This window comes from Mytilus galloprovincialis, chromosome 2 (assembly GCF_965363235.1).
Source record: "Mytilus galloprovincialis chromosome 2, xbMytGall1.hap1.1, whole genome shotgun sequence".
NCBI classification, from domain to species: Eukaryota; Metazoa; Mollusca; class Bivalvia; order Mytilida; family Mytilidae; genus Mytilus; species Mytilus galloprovincialis.
The window spans coordinates 15,856,612-15,884,016 of NC_134839.1; the positions used below are offsets into that span (position 1 = coordinate 15,856,612).

General features: G+C 32.2%; 1 long non-coding RNA gene across 1 annotated transcript; it reads left to right on the top strand.

The window, feature by feature from the left end:
- The first annotated feature begins 809 nt into the window (after positions 1 to 809).
- LOC143062132 (uncharacterized) lies at positions 810 to 6,149 on the top strand. The gene is made up of 5 exons (XR_012974566.1): positions 810 to 935; positions 2,778 to 2,845; positions 3,941 to 4,057; positions 4,853 to 4,963; positions 5,563 to 6,149. It is a non-coding gene; the product is annotated as an uncharacterized LOC143062132 (long non-coding RNA).
- Positions 6,150 to 27,405: the final 21,256 nt, after the last annotated feature.

The following is a 27,405-nucleotide window of genomic DNA, read 5'->3' on the forward strand; positions in this document are numbered from 1 at the left end:
CAAAAAGGGGGATAAAATTGTTACATATTGCCCTAAAAATTGGCTAGAAGAATTCCAATCCCTTGGAGTGATACCTTTTCCACAACTGTTAATATATCTTTTTTTAGAATTCAAATAAAAATCATATATCTTTCATCTCACCTTTTTTGTAAAATTGCGACAAAAAGTGTTTGTAGATAATACATTAATTTCTGGACCTATGACCGGTAAGGCTATGCAAATACGGACATTCAAACAAAAATAGCACATAAAACATGCTCAAAATAGTTTTGATATTCTTATAGACCAACTTTGTAGCCTAAAATGTACTCAGCTGTCTCAATATAAATTTAATTGCACAATAAATTTCATATTTAGAAAAAAATCCACAGGGGTCAAATTAAATGTATATAATCCTACATATATTATATTGTCACAATTTACATCAAAGCAAAATGTTACCATTGAACATCTTTTAGACGAAAACTTTACATATCGACTTATTTTCCTTTCTTGATCAATTCATTAAAATTGATTAAAACAGTTAATGGAACTGAGGACACAAAAACTCTTGTTTAGTTGTTAAACGATTTGTTGTATATATTGTAACTTTGTTTTGTCACTGCATTATATACTTTACAACAACTGATATACACTTATATTATATGTTAATGAGTGTATGCTGTTTCTTTTTGTTTTTTACAAACATGTTTAAATATATTAATATGACAAAAAAGATTATTATTATTATTAATCATCATTCTGGAAAGAAAAATGTAAACAAGTTCTTTCTGTGCCATACTATTAATAACCCTTATCACTATCTACGTACAAGGAAATGACTAGAAGTACTTAAATTGAAGTCCCAGAAACCTTTTCACTAATTTACATTTTCTTTAGACGTCCAATACGATATAAAAAAAATTTTACAGTTAAGTTGTACAAAAACATACGAGGTAAGCATATATCATTTAATTTATTATTATACCTCACATGTATTATAAAGAATTATATTTGGTAAAACGTAATCACGTGACATGGAATAATTCATTAAACTTTTATTTAGTTGCAAGGAAGGACACAAAAGATTTATACACAAGCAGTGAATAAATCTATTATTCACCGGCAAAAAAAAAACCTTTTGAGTTTCTTGATTTGTAAATTCGAGTGATCTGACTCCCTTTTAAATGACGTCAGAGACTTAAGTAAACAAAATAGAAACATTCAGGATTTACAGAAAGCCTATTGGCTGACGAGGAAACAAGGCTTTAGACATGCATCGAGTACCGATGACATCTCTCATAAACGGTCCTTTTTAGAGCCATCAATATTTTACATATTCTCTACCTTTGTTGTACATACGAGAAATTCAAACTTCAAAGACTCAAATTTATTTTCAATAGTTAACTTTTTTTTGTTTATTTTTTTTATGGCAAGTGTTTTTTGAATGATTAAAACAATTTTGGCCCCCAAAAAGCGACGAAAGTCCAAAAATGGCCAGTCTAAAAAATGTTTCACCTAGCGCTGCGCCCTCAGTGAAATAACCTTCTCGTGTTGAATTGAAAAATGAAAATGCATTTCAATAAATTTCAAGAGATTTTCTACTTTTCTAAATCAAATATAATTAACTTTATCGCGTTACAGAAGAATACAAAATTCAAACATTTTTATTTATGCCGAATCTATATTAAAAAAAGTTTTTGAAACAAACGTGAGAAAAAAATGGCAAAAGTCAATTCATTTTGTTATTTAAATATTTTTTTGAAACATTTCACAACCACAAGGCAACAGTTACATTTCTTAGACTGTTGGTGTTACTAGCTGTATTCCATCTTCATTCAGTATCAGTATTATTAATATACTACAAATGGGTTAGCATTCTTCTTTCATTGGTTATTATGACCGAGTCGTTCAAATTGTATTCCATCAAAATATACAAGACGTCTTTTTTTCTTCTTTTTTTTTTAGGTATATGGAGGTGATGTTTCTATTAACTAATACATGTATGCAATATGCAATGTAAAATAAACAAAAAGTCAATATTCATAATACACGTTTATATAATTGGTATGTAAAATATGATTGGTAAGCACACGTCTCTCATAATTAATAAGGAGAAAAATAAATAACAATCATATTATATCTAGCTTTGAATGTGCACATTTTTGTGGATTGACCCTTCAGAAGACCAGTTTCAAGATGTTCAAATGGTCGAAGCTGTATAAATGAATAGGCAGAAGACAACAAAAAAAAAAACAATTAAAAACTAAGTTTGAGTTACACAAGCCCTACAAAAAAGGAGTTGCCTCAGAAGTTTCAAAATGGAGAAGTTTAAATATTCATAAACACCATCGGTCCAGGATAACTGAACCATATTTGTCAACTTCCACATATGTATAACGGACGAACAATGTTATTCAAAATGACCATAAGAGTCAACATAACACTATATAGTTAGACGCATTTAGAAAATACTATATAATATGAAAAATACAGAAATAGCTCTAGTCTATTGTAGTGAATAAACTCATCATAGATACGAGGATAAATTTTGTATCTACGCCAGACTTCAAAAGACTCACCAGTGACGCTCGAATCCAAAAAAGTTGAAAAGGCAAAATAAAGTACGAAGTTGAAAAGCATTAGGACCAAAATTCATAAATGCTTTGCCAAATACAACTAAGGTAATCGTGATAGATAGCGACTGCCATTAACACAAAATGTTAAAATAAACAAACATTAAGATATTAATTTTTCAAAGCAAGTACCTATGATATATGATATTTTTTTCTTTCTAGGTTCTTCATCTATACGACTTTTATGATGCATCTGATATTGATTCTTCTTGTGACTCCTTTTGTTTTCGGTAAATATATAGTTATTTTATATCTACATAATTCTGAACGAATTCTAAAAGAAAATACAATATATATAGACAATAATTATTTAATGTCTTTGAATATCAGCTGTATTTGTACTAGGCCAATACACAGGTGTAATGCAAGCTTCAGCGACCTATTACTCATGTTTCGAGCCGAGTACACGTACTGCCGATATTTGTTTAACTTTGTACATCTTTTTACATCTTAAGCGTTGAATTTGTTTTTGAAAGAAATCGACAGGAATATAAACGCAGACCGCAATGAGGACCCCAAATTGAACTATAAACAAAACTTTGACACAACCGTTCGCTTGCAACAGAAGCAGAATACCATGAAACTATTTACTTCTTGTATATGTATATCGCTTCGTGTTATCTGGTAACCTGTTTTAGTATAGTAGCAATGTCGATCGCTGGATAAATATAAAAAAAAAACCGATTACATATACCACTTTTATATATAGAAATCCTAATTATGTAATTAAACTGTAATTTTTGTTCGTAGAGAGTTCTTTAAATGGATATGTTTATAATTTAAATAAGTATCATACTGTTTTATTACTGTAAAACACATACACTATCGCACATATATAGCTATCCGTCATTTGGTTTTTTGAAAAAATCTAGAGAATGCAGATTAAATCGCAGAAACAAAACAAACAAAAAAAGTCTCATGCTTTTGAAAAAATAAACAATATCATTTGGAAATCATGTGTACTTTTGAAATTTGTAAGAAATGACACTGTGTTCTAAATCTATTACCATTTTGCGATATGTGCAGAATAATAATTATCTCCTCATGTAGCCAGAAACGTGGGCGTTGAGTCCAAGTCTACATTAGTGTAAAATACAAACCTTACATTTTGTTTTTACATTGAAACTTTAAGGATTATACACACAACTATTACATTTATATATTGTGATCTGTAAATAATTAAGAAAAGGTATCAAGATTTTATTTTTTTTTTCTATGTCAAACTATTTCATTTTTGCTTTACAGTACAATTTTTGCAATATAATTATACTTCATATACTTCTGTATTGCAAGTTGTTCTTAATGATTATATTCTTATTCTACAGTTTCGGGAGCTCAAAATTGTCCAAGGCGACCACGTCGCCCTGATGGATGTGATAAAGTAATTAAACACTACACGAAAGGATGTTTGACAAGATATGAATGTAAAAAGGACGGTCAACGTGAGTAATAAAACTGCAAGCATTTTAGTATACAATTTTGGAAAATAATAGAGGCAAAAAGTACCAGGGTGACACTTAAACTCATATTCGTAAATAAACTAACAACGCCATGGTTAAAAGTGAGAGGACTAACGGATAAACAACAATTCACAACAACAAACAACAACAAATATTTTATTTGCCAATCACGGCGCCCAAAATGAGCAGAATAATCACAATATAATTTTCAGACATAATGTAAATTAAAAATAGGTTAAACAAAGTACATAATATGATTGATTTTGATTTAATTGATTGATATAAAATATTAAAGCAAATGAAGTAGGCAATTTGTAATAATAAAAATATATAATATAATATGACCAATTGTTTGTTACTCTGGTCCCTTTATTGGACAGCACACCTCATAGAACACTAATAATCTATCAAATGTAAAAGAAAATAACTATTGTAAATGCATATTTGATCATACATATAAACAAAACCCAACATTGTAAACTAAAGACGGAATAATACGAACCCGAACAAAAACTAATGGGTAACATCAGGTATTTCGGGAGAGTGAGCAGAATCTGCACCACATGTGGCACCCGTTGTATTGCTCAAAACTAGTGATGATTCTAATTCTAATAATATACATGTAGAAGGAAATTTAAACTGTCAAGGTTTAACATGTTATAGTTTCTTCTATGTCAAAACATCTGAAATCTGATTGACAAATTTCCATATGATTTAAACAAAAATCCTTTGCCTAATATATTGAGTATTGTTTCTAGAGTAAAATCTTATTTACAGAGTCTGAAGAGTGTCCAAGGCGGCCACGTCGTCCTAAAGGATGCGCTAAAGTCATCGAACATTACACTAAAGGATGTTTGACAAGATATGAATGTAAAACCAACTTTCCAAGTAAGTAAGGTTTTTAACGAAACACAATGTGTGTTATAGTTGGTATGGTAACGTTACATTGAAGCTTCTGTCACATTTATTGTGCATCTTGCTATAATACACACACGAGGAGAGAATGCGTAATATCCTGATACAATGAACTGTAACAACACCAGCACTATTTGGCTTATATAATTGGAATTATTTTATACTAGAAATAATAGTACTATTTCTTAAACTAATATCCAGTTCCCTCTACTTATAATGTGTATGGTATTTGAAGCGAGATGACGGACTTTTCACTAATTATTAATATTCTTTAAAAAAAAGTATTTAGTGATGTTTTAAGCATGTACTTATGATATAATTAAATTATTGATATTAGTGTATACGGTGAAATGAGATTAGAGCTATATCATATATATATCATTTCCGTTTAAAATAGAAAGATCGTATTGACATCGTTGTAAACAATATCGCAAATAAAAAAAAATATAGTTTTTTAGTAATGAAACTTATTCAAGTTTCTGTTTTAATCTTGATTCGCATTTTTTGTGAAATTGTTGCATTGTATTTCGATGAGTCACTAGCTATAAAATATTCCTTTATTTTCATCCTAGCTTGCACAGGAACAACAGGATGCCCTCCTGCTCCATCAAAAGACTGTTCCACCCGAACATTTTACAAAACCATCGATAATGTCAAATGTATATCGGGCTGCAAACATTGGTGTTGCAAAACTTTAGAAGAAGTACTACAAGATTGTCCCAAAACCAGCCCTGACAATCCATACTGTATACACACTAATGTTGTACGTTACACTATCAATGGAAGAAAGTGTCCAGTATATTGTGGTTGTATACCGGACTGCAGAAAATTGACATGCTAAATCAAATAAAGAGTTGCACTTAATAACGCTTCGTCTTGTTGTATAATGTTTACATGTGTCTTTCTCCGTTTAACCGAAATATTCATATTGTTTTTTAATTGGTTTTCAAAATATACTAAAACATTTTCCAACTTAATCCAAGTTATCTCACACCACTGTATTAAATATACATGCATAAACAATCTTTACACTACATATATTAGTGTATGTTCTGTTATGTTAATATTGTAGTTCACTGATCAGAATTTAAAAAAAAAGGAGATTTAAAAACAAATTGTTTAACCCCGTCTTATGTATTTGTTTGCTGCCCCGAAGTCAATAACCTCGTCCTCAGCCGGCTTTTGTCATGTCTTAATGTTGTTTTTTTTTTTTTTTTTTTTTTATTATTTGAGAAAATAAAACAGAATGTAATATCTAGTGTATTATTTGATAAAATTGAGCATGGAAACAGGGTGAGAATATCCCGCCCTCGAAGTTTTATGTAACCCTTTATGTGTCTTCCATATTACCACCATATTTCAAAAAAATTACAAATGACTAATAGATACGACACACTCACATTTTGTTTTTCGATAACAAAACAACAAAAATCGACATACGGGTTTTTGTTGTAACTATTTGTTGTTACATGAGATAAAATCTATTCTAGATATACATTAATCAAAGAAAGATAATCAAAGGAAAGTTAAATCTCTCTATACACCTCGCAACTAAAATCAGATAATTATTATGTTACAACAACGTCTGACTTTTATATTTTGTCAGTTTTCTTTTACATTTCTAACATAGGTTAACTTAAACTAAAATTAAGTTTCAATTAATTATGAGGAAATGCCGGTATAATAACCCAAAGTGAGATATGAAAGAATACTTTATTTATTATGTCGACTGAGCAAAACCATGATTCATTTTTGTATATAGTACATGTAACATGTGTCTTGATGACGATACAAAAATAAATCATGCCGAACAGTTGATAAGTATAGGTAAAAAGGATTTCTGAACATTGATATCGTTAAATATCAGCCGCGAGCCACAATGTGAGCATCTGGCGAGTTAGCACAGCGAAAAAGCTCATATGTGTCGATCAGCTGATATTTTACTATATCTATAAGAAGAAAACCCGATTACATATATCTGTTTATCGTTCTATTACTGGTCATTTTCCCCTCCCTCAGACGGTTTTACATAAAGGCAACAGTATAAAATTCATAAATCGATAGAGAAAAAACAAATCCGGGTTACAAACTATTTCATTATATCATTTAAGATGATCCTGGGAATCTAAAAGCGGTGATACGAGAGTTACATACCTAGTGAGCAGGGTAATATAGGCGTAGGGAAGGACACTAAATACATATATATCTTCGATTTACTCTGAAAATGAGTTACCAGACACATTTCTAACCTGGTCACATACAAAAAGGAGATATTTCATGTGCCTTACTGTCTGTCTGTAAATAACGAATTTATATCAAATTCAATATGTCGGCTTTGATAAAGGGTGAACAAGTAAGACTGCTGTTCGAAAAGATATATAATTTTGAATTAGGAAAATATTTACCCTTGCAACACGGCGCTTATACATCCAAATGATTTCTTAGGGTTCGATTACGCAAAAGAGCGTTGTCCTCTTCGATTGTAAACTTCACATACCAAATTAGTTATAATGATGAAACGCGTATTTAGAGATTAATCAAGTTAGTAAAAACATTTTGAGAAATTTGCTACACGTTTTACAGCTATAAATTATTCCTGACTCAGGAGATTGGCAATCTTCTACATTAATCAGGAGTCTTGGTGTATAGTTTCACATAGGCGTTGGTTTGTAATTAAATTTTACTCCGACAAACGTTTTTTTTCTATAATTGTCAACAGAACAGGATGCACAGGAGATTGGCTATCTTCTACATTAATGAGGAGTCTTGGTGTATAGTTTCACATAGGCGTTGGTTTGTAATTAAATTTTACTCCGACAAACGTTTTTTTCTATAATTGTCAACTAGAACATGATGTAGAGGCATGTAATAAAAAAAGTAAAATAGCAAAAATACCGAATTCTTAGTAAAATTCAAAACGGAAAGTCCCTAATCAAATGGCAAAATCAAAAACTTTAACACATCAAACGACTTGATAACAACTGCCATATACTAGCCTTTTCACAGACATTTCTGATGAAGAAAATGGAGGATTAAAAATAGTTTTGATAGCTAGCTGAACCTCTCGTTTGTATGACAGGCGCATACAATTCAACTATGTTGACAACCACTGACATAATAGGTGAAAATGTAAATATTAGGTATACAGCAGTTCAAATTGTGTTATAATCTAAATCTGATAAACAAACAAATATGTCAAAAAGAAAAGCAAAATGACATATTGAAAGCTATCCTGGTTCTCAATGTGTAGCATATGTCATTAAAAAAGTGTAAAGGGTATCTTTACTTGTCGTTCGTATTTTAATAACTGAAGCTTCATCAAGAAAAATCAGAAACAGCAAGTAAGTCTTCATCGTTAATTTTGTCGTTCTTGTCAGGTGAAACTACCTCCTTTACATCTATCCCATCGGCCTCATATCTTGACTTACATCTAGAAATTGACAATGGGGGTCGGTTGAAAACAAAACTTTACAACAAAAGAGATGATTTCAGCTTTCCAATTGTGAACTTTCCATTTTTAAGTAGTAACATTCCAGCAGCACCTGCATACGAGGTATAAATCTCCCAATTGATACGATATCCCGTGCTTGCATTTCCTATCATGATTTTCTTGATAGATGGTTGCTGCTCACAAAAAAACCAAGAGTTCCAAATGGTGAAGTTGAAGTCATCTCTTCGTAAATATTTTGCTGTACTCGCTCCGTCTTGTTATATTCTCATAATTCTTTTCATGTTGTTGAAATCTTGTTGTCTTCTTATCTTTCTTAAATCCTAATCCAATGTTTATAGTAGAACATGTGGATGCTTCAACCTCATTGCTTCCTTGACACAGTGGTGTTTTTAAGCTAACGCATACATGTACCTCGTTACAAATTGATGCAAACTGTATTCTAACTTCATCATATGTAGATCTCCGCTCTAATTTAAATACATGCTTACCAAATAACACATGTGCTTCTAATTTACTAAATATTCTATATATTTTCACACATATGGTCAAGCATAAAAAATGTGTAGATGAAAGTGGAGGAATATAAGAAGCACATTGTTGTGATTGTGACTTTGTCTACATGTCCGTAATGTCGCAAAACAGTGTTAACGTTGTTTCTCGTATTTTTGACGTTGTGTGATAGTGACGTGAGAGAGAGAGAGAGAGAGATGTGTTGCCGGATGTTGAACAAGATGGCTGAATGTTTGTACTCTCGGAGTCTATGTTGTGTCTTTGTATGTTATGTAACGTCTGTATAATACATATAGTGTGAATAAATCGTGACTGTTATTTTCTACAAAGGTGGTGTTAACTTATAAATTATGAAAGCTTGGAAGTCTATGCTTACAACACATATATAAATGTCATCTAATAAACCAAAAAAAAAATTTGTCTTCCTTCAACCATAATCTATTTCTTGACAAAGAAGCGTCCTTTGAATAACGTATACCCTTATTATATTCTTTTCTGATGTAGATAATTATACTTCCAATATATCGTCACGACCATTTTTTCTTTTTGCGACATTTTGAAATTAAGTTAAATCCATTTATTTTGAATCATCTACAATGTATCTTGTCCCCAAGGCCGTGAACATTCCATGATGGAATTGAAAATTGTTCTTACCTAGATACCATAGACTTATTTATTATAAAAACAACAATTATAATACAATAAACGTTTGGATGTTGAAGTTCGGTATTTTTTTTTCACAATTTCTTAGTAGATGTTGTATTTATTGACGTCTATTCAAATTGGCCTTAAAAAAATCATCATTTTTGCGAATTACTATCTAGTAGTTGTTTGAATAAGATTTAAAAATTTTATAGTTATAGATCTAAAGGGGGTACAGTTGGGAGATAACTGTATTGTATTTTAAGCTCCGACGGCATCAATTGGGGATTTGATGGTCGCAAATTAAGTTTACTGGCGACGCGTTAGCGGAGACAGTAAACGGGTATTTGCGACCATCAAATCCCCAATTGATGACGTCGGAGCTTTAAATACAATAGTGTTATCTCCATTCTAATGAAACTGACAGAAAACAACGTTAAAACGTGTATTTAAAATTTGTCATATGCCGTCTGCGCTTGCGCGTACGTCCCATAACATCAACTGTCAATTGATGCCATGCAAATAAATGACGTTATCCAATCAAAATGAACGTTACAAACGTTGTTGCATTAGAATAGTATTTCCTTGTTCATAGGATAATTATAGGGGCTTTTTGGAATTTTCACCACTTTCTAACACTGCTCTAAAACCTACGCACACAGAACCAGAAGTACTTTCATAATAATATTCAAAATTAAATTTGATTATTTACGATGACCGTTTATTTATCTGCTACATTTATCTTTATTAACCTCAGGCCACTTGTGCTTTTGGACTGTTTTATCATGCAGTATATACAAAAGTTATTAGAATTCTTATAAATTCACTTTCCTGTATGTAAACATGATTAATGTTTCCTACACCTTGTTCATCTCTAATCTTGAGAAAGTATGTTCAGTCTATAATTGTAATTTTTCTGTTCAGATACTTTGACATCAGTAGGGTACATTTAAGAACAACCTAAATCCCAGATACTAATACTATTATGCCTCACAAAGAAGAAACGAGTTGCGTGTTTTGGTGTCTAATATTTTGCGTACTGCAAACATACGTGTTAAACGGTACATTATTTTCGTCATTTAAATGAATTCATCAAGACTTCTATTTGATGACATAAGCCTGCCACAAAGAATAAAACCAAGAAATTTATAACAGTCAAAATTATTTATTTTTTGATTACTACTTCCTTGTTTCACTCGAATTGTATCCACGATTCGCGATATGTCAACTGTTAGAAAAATTAAAAAAAAAATACCGAACATCGACGGAAATTCTAAACGGAAAGTCCCTAAACATTTGGCAAAATCAAAATCTCAAACACATCAAACGAATGGATAACAACTGCCATATTCCTGCCTGGTACAGACATTTTTTTTTATTCAATATAGATAGAATTCTTGTGTGATTAATTATGAATAAAGCCCAAAAAAAGATATTAAGAACAGTTCTTAATATGGTAAACAAAAATAGTAAGCCATCTTTTATCAAATTATGGTTAAAAAAACAACGAAAATAAGGTTTAAGTCAGCAAAAAACATAACTGTGTATGCCTATAAATTGACTGGAAACAAGAATGTATCCATAGTACACGGATGCCCCACTCGCACTATCATTTTTTTATGTTCAGTGGACCGTGAAATTGGGGTCAACACTCTAATTTGGCATTAAAATAAGAAAGATCATATCAAAGGGAACATGTGTACTAAGTTACAAGTTGATTGGACTTCAACTTCATCAAAAACTATCTTGACGAAACAAAAACTTTAACTTGCAGCTGGACAGACCGACAGACGAACGAACGGACGCACAGACCAGAAAACATAATGCCCATAAATGGGGAGTAAAAAGGTGATAAGGCATTATTAAAGAATCAAAATAAGAAACAATTTACAATAAAGTTTATATAATTTATATATTTTCATCAAAATGCTTGTAAACAACATCCGTAAGAATGCCAACTTTACATATCGGGTTGTTTTATTTTCTTGATTATTTTATTAATCATTTATCTGGAATGAAAAATAAAATAAAAACATTTCCTTTTCGTGCCAGTCTGTTAATAACCTGTGATTTTAACCACGTTCAAGCAAATACTTAAGTTGAAGTCCGAATAACTTTTTAACTATTACGTTTTCACTTAAGACGCATACTACGCTAAAAAGGACTTTGACACTTAACTAAGTTTGATCAAATACGTTAAGGTAAGTATGTTATATTTAATGTTACTTTTGTCTGATATAAATTGGATTAATGTTTGCAATGTGTGACAAATCATCAAACAAGCATCGGGTATACTAACGCATTTAATAAATATGACAGCTTTGAAAAATTGCGTTTTCCTTTTGTCTAAATCACATCTTGTAAGGTTCCCAAATCAACAAATTTGATTGATTTGCCTTAACGGAATAACACACGGCTATATTTTATATCATTGGAAAGAGGAGAACAAACCTCATCGAAATACCGATGTCGTCGTTGTCTGCAATGGTCACGTTTTTTCTAAATCAGGGTCAAAGTTCAAAGCAAAAATTTCAGAAAAATGCAGTCACTTTAAAATAGCTTGTTTCTCCTACATATATGCATTTGGAGCAAAATTAAAACAACCAGTTTATAGAAAAAATATATTTTGTATCTACAATTAGAACTTATTTTATATTTTTATCGCCAAAAATTACTTTTCGCATATAGGGTGCAAATTTGAAATTTTCAAACAGCTGTTAAATAACAGTAACATTGACCTATTTCAATTTCTAAATTTGAAATTGTTGTATCTAATTCATTACATTGGTATCTAAAGATGTTTTTTAGATCTTAACTTTAAAAATTTGTCGAAAACAAAATGTGTCTTTCACGTCTTTTGATAGTAAGGTGTTCGTCAATTTCTATGTACATATCAAATTTCTGTTGTTGGTTGTGAAAGAGTATATATAAATGATTTGTTTCAAAATTTGTGTAACATTAACGTCAAACTTGGTTGAATATAAAGCTCTGTGTATATCTTTGCTTTACAGAAGTGAAAATTAATGCAAACGGAGAAAAAGGGGGGGTTAAAGTTATAAAAACAGAACGTCTATTAGAAACAGGTAAAACACCCCATCCTACATATACAGATGAGAAATGAGCAACAATTGGCTATAATGTTTACAAGTATTCCAAAAATATAATAAGGAAGAGGGTTATGTTCAGCACAGATGTATTTTACAAACAATTGTAAACAAAAAAAGGCGTGAGAAACGAAAAGGACATTAAAAACTTATAAAATGAAAACAAGCTGACAACAGCATTGCAAAACCACGTCAAAAAAGAACAAATGCAAATAGAAAATTATGATCGAAGCTGGTATTACCTTCTACGTTTTATGGTCTCCTGTAGTTTAAGCCCACCAACCACGGCAAGGTCAGCGACCATACGGCATAGTTTTTTTTTTCTTTTTTTTTTTTACATATCTTTCCCCACTAGATAGATTATTTAACTATATTTCCCACGATTCTAAAATTTAGTAGATGTTATATTTATCTTTTAGAAAAGATTATGAACTGTTTAATTTTCATTCGATAGCTAACAATGATACATTAGGAACAAACAGAAAAATGAAATCTTATACATCTACATCTTCGTCGTCATCAATGTTTCTAACTGCAACTAGACGAGTATTTACATTTTGACAAATGCCATTTGCCTGACATGGGCATAAATATGTACATGATAGATTTTGTTTGAAGCAAATGCAACTAAATCTTGCAGAAATTCATATGACATCTGACCTTCGAGATAGAAAGTAACAAGTCATTCTTCTTTTCCCATCCGAACTAAAGAGGAGAACGTAGTATAGTTTTGCTATATGGGAAGACAACAAATTTATGTCTGGAGTGAATCTCTTATTACACATTGTTTAAAGGTAGATTCACAAGGAGAGAAGTTTGACAAGGGAGAAATTTTAAATTGTAAAATTGAGAATGGAAATGGGGAATGTAATAACCGACCATAGAACACACAATTTTAGCCAATTTTACTCTCAATTTGTTTAGGTCACAAAGATATATTTTGAGTTTTGACTTTAGATCATTCAACGTAACAAGATCTCGAGCTGCATCTATAGATTCATCGATGTCACAATTAGAAAGGTTTAACAGATTGGAAAAATCATTTGGGTTGTCCTTCAAGACTAAACAAGAATGTGTTCATAGTACACGGATGCCCTTTCCGCGCTTCATTTTCTATGTTCAGTGGACCGTGAGCTGGGGTAAAATCTCTAATTTGGCATTAAAATTAGAAAGATCATATCATAGGGAACATGTGTATTAAGTGTCAAGTTTATTGGACATCAACTTCATCAAAAACTACCTCGATCAAAACCTTTAACCTGCAGCTGGACAGATGGACGAACAAACGAATAGAGGCACAGACCAACAAAACATAATGCCCATAAATGGGGCATAAAAACAGTGCGCTTACCGATCATAAACAGGGATGCCGTTGTATCGCATCATGTTAAAACATGTGCGGCTGGTTAAATGTTACAGATGGCAATCCCGAGACTTTTACATATTTCGTGGACAGGTACATATAGCGGCGAAAATCTTGTGTGCAAGTTATAGAGCCTGTTTGAAACCATAGTCCTGCGTATGCTGCATGGAGAGGAAGTAATGAACGCATAAGATCAGAACATCTGTATCTTGTGACTTTATTATTATCCTACCCTTGATGCCTTTCACACCGAACTCTTTTATCTACATGAATAGCATGTAAAAACATGCGGGTATCTTCTTCATCGGACGTACACAATAATTCTTAAACATGAATACTCCTTCTCAGCAGATGTAGGGTCCTTGGATGTGCTAGCTAGGTAAATAACTTCCTCAGTATCATAGTAACTGTTGATCTACCATGATGTTGAACAATCGATTCGCCAAGAAATCTGATTCAGGCCTGCTGGTTCTTACTGACTCAAGGACACTTTTTCCAATCAGGAATTTGACGACCTTCTATTTATGACCTGAAACACTTTTACAGACGAATAAGGACTTGATTCAGCTTTTAAATAACTGCAGTTGTGTCTGCTAGTTAAGATTTATAGGAAGAATTGTGGTACAATATTTTGTAATCATCAGTACGAAGATGGTCTAGGTCTGAAGCATCATGGAATATACTAAAATATACACGATCTGTCCGTGCTCCAAGAGCCTCGATTAAGCTTTTGTTTGTGCTAATTCCTCGCATATTAATAAGCAATTCAGTAGAAGAACCCTGAGATATAACACACTTATTTCATTGCTACTTCGTTAAGGGCTTGATGGGCATAGTTAAACAGGACTGTGAATGTGTGCCATATTCTGGGTCTGAAACGTGACCGAAGGATTTGATTTGTATATTACAATTATAACAAAACTATCAATTAAAAAAAACAACAAAAAATATAAAAACCAACAAATAAAATATTTCCTAAAACAAAACAACGATCTTAGTTTAAACATATTTATTTATAGTGGATTGGGAAACAAGTTTTGCAACTTATATTAATCCCTTTCCACTTTACGATCTTCAAACTAACTAGAGTATTCAAAACATACAAATCGACCATACAAGCAAAATGAACCATGTTTTATTGATGTAATCAGAGTATAAATCTGGTGAATGTTACACGCAATAAATTTTCTTTCGTTCAAATGTCGTAAATTTCAGCTGAAAAAATAGTCTTACTAAAATCATGAAATACTTATACTTAAATTATATAAATCTTTTCAGCTTTCATTATATGATAATTTTTATTTTAAAGCTAAATGATAAGTATCATTAGAACAAATAACACAGAACTCAATAATTTTATTTTTCGTGTTGAGTATGGCCTGTATGAGGAGGTATTTTTGGGTACCCTTAGAAACCATAAAATTTTGAAAAACGTGACCACGGTAGCTTACAACGACATTCATGATTGTAAAATATAATGATTTTCCAATAGTTTGCATATAAATATAGCCGTGTGTTATCCGTTAACTTAAACTCGTTAACTAAACGTCTTTTTCGATACTGGGCACCCTACTAATCTTTCCATATGCTTTCTTGCGTTTTAGGAGAATACAAAAATCAAATGTTGTTTCACTAATCAATAACTTTTGTTTATTTAACAAAATATTTTAAAATTTCACATCCACAAAGTAGTCGTTATTTCTATACAGCAGTAGAAAGTAAAATCACAAAAATACCGAACGCCGAGGAAAATTCAAAACGGAAAATCCCGAATCAAATGGCAAAATCAAAAGCTCAAACGCATCAAACGAGCAATAAAATAAATCAAAGCGCTGTAAGCACTGTAGGCAGTTAACCAAAAACCAAGGCAAACATAATTATGAAAAATGTGGCAATGTTGCTTCAATTTTTTATTAAAGATTTAAAAGAACAAACATTAAACATTCATATATAATTGTTCATTTATGTTCATTTAATGCATTAATCATTAAGGCAAATAATTCATATTTTATCAAGGTTTTCAATAGGTATATATCAAGTATATTTTTTTTTCATGGTCATGAGTCTCGAGTCAGCAGTGGTACAAATTTGCAATGATTGCAGTTCTTCTAGTTGATCGTAATTGTTCGTATTAGTTGACTGTTAGTATTTCAAGTTGACTTTAGTACGAGCTTGTAAAAGTATGAATGGACTTGCTTCCCTGGAAAGAAAACTGAGTTTGTGTTCTACAGTACAAAAGTTATGAGACACAAATCAGACAAATGTTTACTACTACAGGGATCAATAGTGAGGTCTGACTGACCTATCCATAGTAAATGTAAATGACTCCCACCTTCAACCATAGTCCATGATGTCTAAGTTTGGAATAAAATGACAGGTGTTAGGTCTAGCAAAGTGATATGCATTTGTGACGCCTATGAGATTGACCTTGTATGTCATTCAATCTTTTTGAAATGACAAACAGGAATGAATATGGTTTAGGAGTTGGTATCTCAATCTTTTACAAGTTCTCAAAACACACACAACAGGGTGTGACTGATCCTAGGGACTACCCCTATTTTTCATTTGATTTTTTATATTGTCCCATCCCATACATGAATATATATGGTTTATGGGTGGGGACCCCAGTGACATCCCCTATATTTCATTTGATTTGTTATATTGTCCAATACATGAATATTTATGGTTGAGGGGTGGGGATGTCATCTGTTTCCAAGTAATCAAACAGGATTGGGTAGGGTGACCCTTAGGACTCTCCCTATATTTCATTTGATTTGTTCTTTTGTTCCATACATGAAAATATATGGTTTAATTTAAGGTTAGGATCTCGACTGTTTCCAAGTTCTCAAACAACAGGAGGGGTGGGGTGACCGCAGGGACTTCCCCTATATTCTATTTGATTTGTTATTTAGTCCCATACATGAGTATATATGGTTACGTGGTGAGGATCTCGACTGTTTCCAAGTTCTCAAACATGAGGGTGCAGTGACCCTAGGGACTCCCCCTATAATTCAATTGATTTGTTATTCTGTCCAATACATGAATATATATGGTTTATGGAGGGGATCTCAACCGTTTTCAAATTCTCAAACAGGAAGGGGCAGAGTGGCCCCACGAACTCCACCTATATTTCATATGATTTGTTATATTGTCTCATACATGAATATATATGGTTTAGGGGTGGGGCTCTCGACCGTTTCCAAGTTCTCAAACAGGAGGGGTGGGATGACCCACAGGGACTCCCCCTATATTTCATTTGATTTATTATATTGTCCCATACATGAATATATATGGTTTAGGGGTGGGGATCGCGACTGTTTCAAAGTTCCCAAACAAGAGTGGTGGGGTGACCCCAGGGACTCCCCCTGTATTTCATTTGATTGGTTATATTGTCCAATACATGAATAAATTTGATTGAGGGGTGAGGATCTCGACTGTTTCCAAGTTCTGAAGCAGGAGGTGGTGGGTGACCCTAGGGACTTCACCTATATTGCATTTGATTAGTTATATAGTCCCATACATGAATGTATATGGTTGAGAGGTGGGGATCTCATCCGTTTCAAAGTTATCACAGGAGGGGGTAGAGTGCCCCAAAGGACTCCACATACATATAATTTGCTTACATTCAGGTATCATATAATCTAGTTGCACTATATGTGTAAAATAAGAAACTTCCAGCTATTTTAACTGACCCATCAACATTGAGAAAAAAATACCCATTTAGAAATATGTTTACACTTTAAAAGCATCTAACTTGCTTTACCAACATTTATTACTGATAAAGAAAATTTATACTGTCACCAGGACCATATATATTGTTAGATATACTGTTCCCAGCTATCACAAAGACTCACATTGTATTGGATTTTGACATTAAAATTTGTCAAAAAGTAATTTTGAGTTTCCTATAGATACCTATGGATCTTCAGAACGCTGGCACTGTTGCACCATTAAATTCTGCTCTACTTCATCATCAGAGGCGATTTTAGGGGGGCCAGGCCCCCCCCCCCCCTTTTGAGAAAAAAATTTGGTTGCTTATATAGGGAATCATTGAAGCGTGACGAGATCGGGCAGCCAGTGGGCCCCCACTTATATTAATTTCTGGATCCGCCACTGATCATCATTGTATTTAATTGTACGTTTCTCACATTTTCAGTACAAAATATTTTCTGTTTTTTCATTCTTTTACATATATCTTTTGGTTTTCAATTCTAGTGTTTATATTCATTTACCATGCAAAGATGTATTTTGTCATCTGTCTGATTTTTTTAACAGTTCAAAGATTGCCAAAACCCGGAATTACCAATATCCGCTTCCGGAATCGGATCCGATATTAGAATTTTCTTCTCATGTCAGCCATTTTGTTTTCAATGTTGTTTTTGTCAGATACGATTTTACTCGAATTTACACATTATTTGTCGGCGATTTTCTGTATAAAGCTAGCGGTTGAACAACATGAACATCGCTGTCATGAATAATAATGCTAAAAACAAGTTTTGAGATCGTTTATAAGAAGACTTTGGTAAAAAAAGTTTGCAAAGTTATTTTTTTTATTTCCTCTCAAGTCGTGCATGTCGAGCGTAGCTAGTAACCAAGTCGAAAGTCCGACTGCAAAAGTGGAAGTTCTCAGACCTCGGACAACCGCTAATTGAACCCCTGCCTCCAAATTGAAAAGATACAAAAATTTCGTCTTATTATTTAAAATTGCCGCCAACAGCATGAACAGTGGAACTTATTTTAAGACTACTGACGTAGTTGACTACGTATTGACGACAAACAATATTCCTACGACTTTTGCCATTTGGGAAATCTGAACTACTTGTCTTTAGAAATTTTCGGCGATTAAACATTTCATACATTTGTTCTTTGACAGCTTAGCCAAAATCTCAGGGGATAGTAAACTACATAAAGATTCCTAATGTGTCCTACTTCCTATGTGCAACTTCAAAACTTTTGGATAAATCGACGATCATTTAAGGTTTTTCTGATCATATTTTTTGTAATCAAGAATTAAAAGTATGAAAAAACTGTCCAATTAGTTATGAATAACATAACATCCAGCTAGATAATAACAATGGCACATATTTCAGCATTTATTGGTTAGAACACAAATCTAGGGTGCTCGCATAAGGCAGCTTAACTGCCTAAAAAATGAACGTAACATTCACAATAATGCCTGCTCTTCTTATGCTATGAATGTTAATGTCTGTACTGTGATGACGGACCACATACTCATTCAAGGAAATTAAAACAATCAAAGCTGAAGAAATTAAAGAATAGAGAGAAGACAACAAAGTATCAATAAAATGTTATAAGTTGAAGAAACCCACAATATACCCTTACAAAATAAAATAAAAAAGGCAAAAAGGTAAACAAAAGTAAACAAACATTACAGCGGAAAATTAGACTGAGCAACACGAGCCTTATAAAAAGGGAGAGTGAGCTTCAATGCTAAGATGTTTGACGTTTGAAATTCATAACAAATGGTCTATCCAAAGCCAGCCTCTGGCCTTGTTACTCTTGTATATCTATACTATTAAACGAGAAGCCCTCATTTTGTGTGTCGCTTCACTTTCTTCCACAATACATTAATCATCATGCCTCTGTGTCCTATAGGTACCATGCATAGTCGCATTTTTCATCAATTCTTATGATTATTCAGATTGAGTTACATATAACACGGGAAAAAAAGGCGTCCTGATATTGTTTCCGTCATCAGACAGACTTTTAGTCATAGATAAGACTTCTGGTATTTAACTTCCACTTGATTTTCACCAGTACTCGGAGAGAGGACAATTAGTTTCGCGTTTATCTTCATGTATACTATGATTTTACTACTATACTGTATAGAGACTCTATATAATTATAGCAGTTTTGCCGAGGGGAAGAAACTTGGAATTGGTAGTTAATAAACTTTTTTTATAATATACGTATGTTCATAGTATACAGAAGGCTTCAGACCCAATTAATTCCCTTTGTTCCGACTTCGTGGTCTTGGGATATAGTTCCCAATTATTATATGGGGTCATGCTTCCTACGTATGCTGTCTACTGTTTTCTTTGAAATGATTATTTAAGGGGGCATACCAGTCGCAAATATATTGAAATAAAAAAAAATGTGGAAAACTGAAAGTAGTGATTTGGCCAAAATGAAAGTAGGATAGAAATTAGCCATAGTCATTTATACAAGAATCAAATCCTACCATTGGCATGTTAGTAGTGCTATCAAAAGAAAAGGCACTGATTAATTGTCCTAGAAGCATATTTTATTAGAATTATGATGGTCTGTAAGCAGTTACATTTATTTCATTTTGAAGCGGTGCAAATTTTTCAATTTATTTTACTTTTACCAAAAAATGCATTGTAGCAAAGGGGAAGAATAATTGTGGTCTGCAGACATAAAGTATTTTACAAAAAAATTCATCCTACAACAGTTTACAAGCTGTAAGTAAATGCCCGCGATTTCGCGGGTGTGTTCTATTTTTTAATTTTTTTAATTCGTTTATATAAATAAATGTTTTGGAAGTTAGTGTGACGTCCATTTCACTGAACAAGTACACAATTGTATTTAGGGGACAGCTGAGGACAATTTCCGGGTGCGGGATTTTCTCGCTGCAATGGAGACCCATTGGTGGCTGTTGTCTCTTTTACATATTCTACATTTCTATTTAGTGTGACGTCCATTTCACTGAACAAGTACACAATTGTATTTTGGGGACAGCTGATCAGAGGACCACCTCCGGGTGTGGGATTTTCTCGCTGCGATGAAGACATATTGGTGGCTGTTGTCTCTTTGACATATCCACATTTCTATTTACAATTTTATAGCTTACTAAAACCCATTTAAAGTCTACTTTCATACAGCGGTATTTCTTAAAAACATGCATAAAAGATGTACAAAGAAATTAAGGAAGACTGCATGAGAACATAGTTTAAAAAAATAAATCCCTATAGATAATTATAAAACAAATGGTTCAGAGAACAATTGAAGGTCTTTCCACCAAAAACAATGTATTTTAATATGAAAGTTGTAAAATTAAGTTTAAAGTGTCATTTATATCGTCAAATGATAGCTTATTGTACGCTGATTCCAAAAATATATGGTTTCTCTACAATATTTTTTAAATAAGGGAGATAATTTCTTACTTCCGGTTTGAAAAATGTTACTTTCGATAATATTTGAATATTTAATTGACACTGATTCCAAAAATATCTGGTTCTATATACTTTTATATTAATAAAGTACAAAAAATAGCTACTTCCGGTTTACACAAGGTCACTTCCGGTTGTTTTTTTCAAGGTTAAATGGTTTGATACCTTTTGCCAAAAGTCTCATGGCTTTATTATGTAAACATATAAGGTAAAAGCAAAGGTCAAAATCTAGAACGTCAAATTAAGCTAGGACCTTGAGATCAATTTCAAGGTCATAAACCAAGGACCTCAAATCAAAAGACCATAGGTCTTAATTATATTTGGTTAATGAGTTATATCACCATACGCATATTTATAAATACAAGAGGGGAGAAAACTCCCTTTTACGTTCAACGTACCTTTGCAATCAAAATTTTCATATTACGACATTTCGCAACTTTCAATTTAGAAAAAATAATTTGTCGATATCATATACGGTTTCTGGAAATGAGTGGAAATAAGACAATTTCAAAAATTAGAATATGACCTTGACCTTTGACCTTGACCTAATTTTCATTTTTTTGCACAAAGGGCCTCAAATTAAAAGATCCTAGGTCTCTATCACTTATGGTTTACAAGATAGAAATGCATATCACTTATATCAAATGCATAAGGGGAAATAACTCTCATATGGAGCGTTCATATCGCTGTGGTTAAAAATAGGACAAATCATGCAAAGGATATAACGAGCAATTTTATAAAATAAATTTGTCGTAATCTTTTACGGTTGCGAAGGAGTAGTGCACACAAGGAAAACAGTGTTTGGGGAGATAACTCCTATAAAGAAAAGTATTCGGTTACACAGGGTAAATTTCAAAAGCGCATAAACTGTTCGATTTCATATACCAAATATCTAAGTGACATATTGCGAAACAAATATTTATCGCAAGAACAAAATTGGGCGGAAGAAAAAAAAAAAAAAAAAAAACAATCAGAAGAAAAACAATAGGTCTTTCCACAGAAAAGTGGAAGACCTAATAATTGTACCAGGATTATAATTTAATACGCCATACGCGCGTTTCGTCTACATAAGACTCATCAGTGACGCTTAGATCAAAATACTTATTAAGCCAAACAAGTATAATGTTGAAGAGCATTGAGGACCAAAAATTCCAAAAAGTTGAGCCAAAAACGGCTTAGGTAATCTATGCCTGTCCAGTGGGATAAGAAAATCCTTAGCATTTCCAAAAAAAAAAATACTTTCGTTAACAGGATTTTTATAAAGTGACTTCATAATTTAAATTCATGTCAACACCGAAGTGCTGACTACAGGGCTGGTCAAAACGTCAAATACGGCTAAGGTAATATATGCCACTCATTTTGGAGAATAGATGTCAGATGAAAAATAGTTGAATCGCTGAAGTCTAGTGTAATGATAAATAGTGACTAGTATATGTCTGCCATCGACAGAAAATATCCGAATTAACAACCACAATGAAGATATTATATTACAGTTAATTGGTACTGTTTGTTATTATCTTTTTTTTTTTTATGAAATGAACATGTATACCCCAAGGGGTTGAAGGCATATACAAACAATACAATACAATATACACAATGGAAAAAGTAACATATTAATTAAAACATCATATATAAAGTAGTAAAACAGTAATATTAATGCAGGCGTTGTGTCCACTCCCCTCAGTGCAAATGACTTTTTAATGAACGGAACAGTAAGCTGCATAATTTCAAATGAAGGTAGAATTAAATGTAATATATCTGCTTCAGACAATTTAAAGTATTCTGGACATATATTATTTATATCTTTTTCAAGCTGATTACGTAAAGATTTATTAATTTTACATTTTAAGAAAAAGTGGGTTTCATCTTCAACCGCATTTATATTACAATGTTTACATATTCTATTTTCTCTTTGAATTCTTTTATATCTACCCCTCTCTATTTCCAAGAAATGGACACTTACTCGCATTTTACATAATAAATTTCTATTTTCAAAACCATTTTTAGAAATGTATTTGTCAATTTCATATATTTTGTCTTTAGTTTACTTTACAAGAATATTTTACTGGTTTCATTATTTAATTTTAATTTTTCAAAGAAAATATTTTCAAAGCTATGATCTTTTAGTTCTTTTTTAATATTTTTTGAGAATGAACTCTTCTTTTGTTTATAGTTTATATCCTGTATTTTATTTATTTCTCATTTATTTGCATGGGCTTTATTTTCTACATATTATGTGAACCATGAAAATATACCGTTTGTGCTAAGCCATTTAGATAAACAGAAAACATCATATAATAAAGGGTTATTTTCATCACTAGAAATTCTAATCAATATAATTAGTATGATTTTTTGTTATTATAGATTCTTACAACTATACAACACGTATAACGCATCTGATATTGATTCTTCTTGTCACTGCAGTTGTTTTCGGTAAATATAAAGTCATTTAATATCTACTTAAGTTTTGAATGAATTCATAAAATAAGTCACCATATATAAAAAAAAGATTTCATTAACCACTGTTGTTTAGAAATACTAACAATGTAATATTGTAGTACTGTATTCTTTTTCGAGAATATTTTAATTATAGATAAGTTTCAGTAAATATGATTATCAAACTATTTCATTACGGTTAAAATAATGCAATCATCATACTGGTTCATTACTGTTAAAATACAAGGGTGCATACATTTGCCATTCATCATTTGTGATTTCGTGAATATCAGTAGAATACTCAGTAAGTCGTCGAAAAACAAAAATATTTAAAATCGTTAGCAGGTGAAAAAATGTTTAATTTGAAAAGTAAAATACCAAAAATGCCGAACTCCAAGAAAAATGCAAACAGGAAAGTCCCTTATCGAAAGCTCAAACACATCTGTCATATTCCTAACACGTTCTTAATGTATAAAGAGAGAACGAACAAACAAGCAGTACACAAAACTCAACAAAGAAAACTAAATACCGAGCACCAGCTCGATAACCATTTTGTGGTACATGTATGTACAACATTATATTTTTCTTCTACATGTTTCCAGAAATATTGGCGTTCAGTCCAAATCCAAATTGCTAAAATGTTCCTTACATATTGTGTTAAGATATAATGAAACTGCAAGTATGCAACAAATTAAGGTAACAGTATTTATTTGATTTGAATTGTAGATGTTATTAAAACAGCTGTCAATATTTCGGTTATTATTAGGTCCAATTAATTTACTTTTGCTTAACAATATCTGTAATAAACTATTCTTCCTCAATCATGTATTGAGAGATTGTCCTAATAAACTAAATCTTTATCTACAGTGTCTGGGGCTAGAAATTTTCCGAAAATACCACGTCGTCCAGAGGAATGTGAAAAAGTTCTCAAACACTACACCAAAGGATGTTTGACTAGATATGAATGTAAAAGAGATTCAAGTGAGTAACAAAACTGCAAGCTTATAAATGCATAAATTTAAGTCAAAGTTTTTAACTCGAGTCAAAATATTCGATTTTACGATTGCAAAATTATTATTTGATTTAGAACAAAATTCCTTTGACTATTACATATATAGAGAATTGTTTCAAATTAATTTAAATCTTATGTACAGAGTCTGAAGATTGTCCACAGCGACCACGTCGTCCTAAAGGATGCGAAGAAGTTATTACACACTACAAGAAAGGATGTTTAACCAGATATGAATGCAAAAACGACTTTCCTCGTGAGTAAAAAAGAAGCAGTATGTGTGTAGGTTGAGGTTTTGTAGACACATCATGAATATGTATACTTGAGTTATCCCTACAAAAAAAAGTTTCGATATCATTAAAGGCATCTATCAATTAGTAATTCAAACCATCAGGTGAAATGTATACTCATCAAATAACAGTTTCATCAGTTTATAGGTATTTTGAAAGTTTCAACCGCTATTCGAATTAACTGACAGCTTTACGAAAGATTCGAATTATATATACTAGTATCATACTTCAGTTATCATTTTCTATATAAAATAAGTACGCATTTTTTTCACTATTTTTTCAAATTTATAGGGTTGAACTATTGGACCGGTGGTCAATAGTTTCCAACTTTTGTACCTCGCTGAAACTATTTGACCGAAAGCGTCATTATATTTCGCGGAATTTCGAATGCAGCCAAGGGATTGGATAATGATGATAATACCGCGGGAGTTACGATGTCGCGTTTTACCTATTGTATCTAGGGTTCACGTCAGTGCCGGACGTGGCCTAAGAATTCAGAATGTATATGAAATCAACGTGAAATAGTACGGTACCGTAGTGTTTTTGCTTTTTATAATACGATAGTTGATGTAGTCCCGATATTTTTTGTCTGTTGTCTCTTTCGGTATAATAAAACACTAACTGACTGGAGATTCGTGGAATAGTAAGTTTATTGTCCCCTCGGCTACAACTATTGCCCTCGGCTACGCCTCAGGGAAACAGTTGCACCTCGGGGACAATAAATTTACTATTCAACTCATACCTAGTCAATAACTAAACACTATCATACCTCCATATTTTCTTTTAAGAATAATCCTGTGTTTACAAAAATGACTATAAAAAGCGTCATCGGTTATCGGTTATAGCGTTCACAGATAAAGAAACGTCATGTTGCAAAATAAGTCCTGAGAAATCAGGAGCTTTTGATTAAATTCTACAAATATTGATGTAGGTAACCGTAAGTGCACCTCTTGTTGATTTGTTCTACATATGGGTGCTTAAATGTTCTTTATCGGAATCGAATCTTTATCTTTTAAATATTCTACATGGAACGGGTGGATTGGTTAAACTTTTCTGTTTGGAAAAGGCGGTTTATTTTGAGTATTGGGAGAAGTACCTTGCCGCTGGATATTATTGTAAGTGATCGTCACTTTTCACAATTCGCGTATTTTATATTTTGGGTTTATAGCGGACTCCGTCAGTAAATAGCTTGTCACAAACAAGTGATGCAACTTTATTTTCTATTTCGCCTACTTCGAACGGGTATAATGTTTGTGTCTATCTTCAATTTCTTTGAGTAATTATTCTTTTATTCCGTAATAAGTTCTTTTAAGCTGGTAGGAGTTTTTATATTTGCATCGATTTCGGTGATATCATGATGGTCACTCTTTTGTTTTCTATGTTGGGTTTTGTAAACTGATGTTTCACTTTAATACTGTTTTCCTTATTTGCCAAGGTTTGTCGACATAATAGTTTGAATGTCCCTTTGGTCTCTTTCGCCTGTCTGTTATATCATGTTAATATTATGTAATGTTACTATCCGCAGGGTATTAATTTAATTATGGCTATAAATGAGGTTAGTACTATAATAATCTCCGTAGGTAAAATATTCACATAACTTAATTAATTATTATAATATTTTAATATATTTACGTATTCTTTAAACAGATTATTGCGTTGTGTTTCAATGAGCCACTGACGTTAACATTTTATTTTATTTTCATCCTAGTTTGCGCTGGAGCAACAGCATGTCCTCCTGCTCCATCTAAAGACTGTACCACCAGTACATTTTACAAAACCATCATTAATGTTAAATGTATATCAAACTGCAAACATTATTGCTGCCAGACGGAAGCAGAAGTACTCAAAAACTGTCCAGAAACCAGCCCAAGCAATCCATATTGTATAGGCACAGCTATCGTACGTTATAAAATTAACGGAAGAGAGTGTCCAGTATATTGTAGCTGTTCACCGGACTGTAGAAGATTGACTTGCTAAAGCAAATAAAGAGTTATCTTAATATCGCTTATTTTCTTATTCGTGCCCTCAAACGCAAATAAAGTATTTATGAACAAAAACTCAAACACATATCTATGGGAAACAGCTCGCCTAGACGAGTGCAGCAAAGTTTTATTATCAAACAATTCAACTGTCCTCATATCACTTTGCCAGCACACAAAGACCGCTGCAGCATACATGACTTACAAACATATCTACACTGAGAAATAATGAAATAGAATCTTTCATATCACAAACGCATATTTTCATAATGTTCTTTTTAACATCTGCAGAAAAAACATAATGCGTTTACAATATTATAAGCTTATACAAAACATGTTCGAAAAGGGGGGAGGGGGAAACTTCACTGCACTAAGACTGAGCTTTGAATGGTCAAGCTATGAAATTGTATTTTCAATGTTAACTTTTACCGCGAATGACCAGTCCGTGCTATCATACAAATAACTTTAAACTCTTAAATT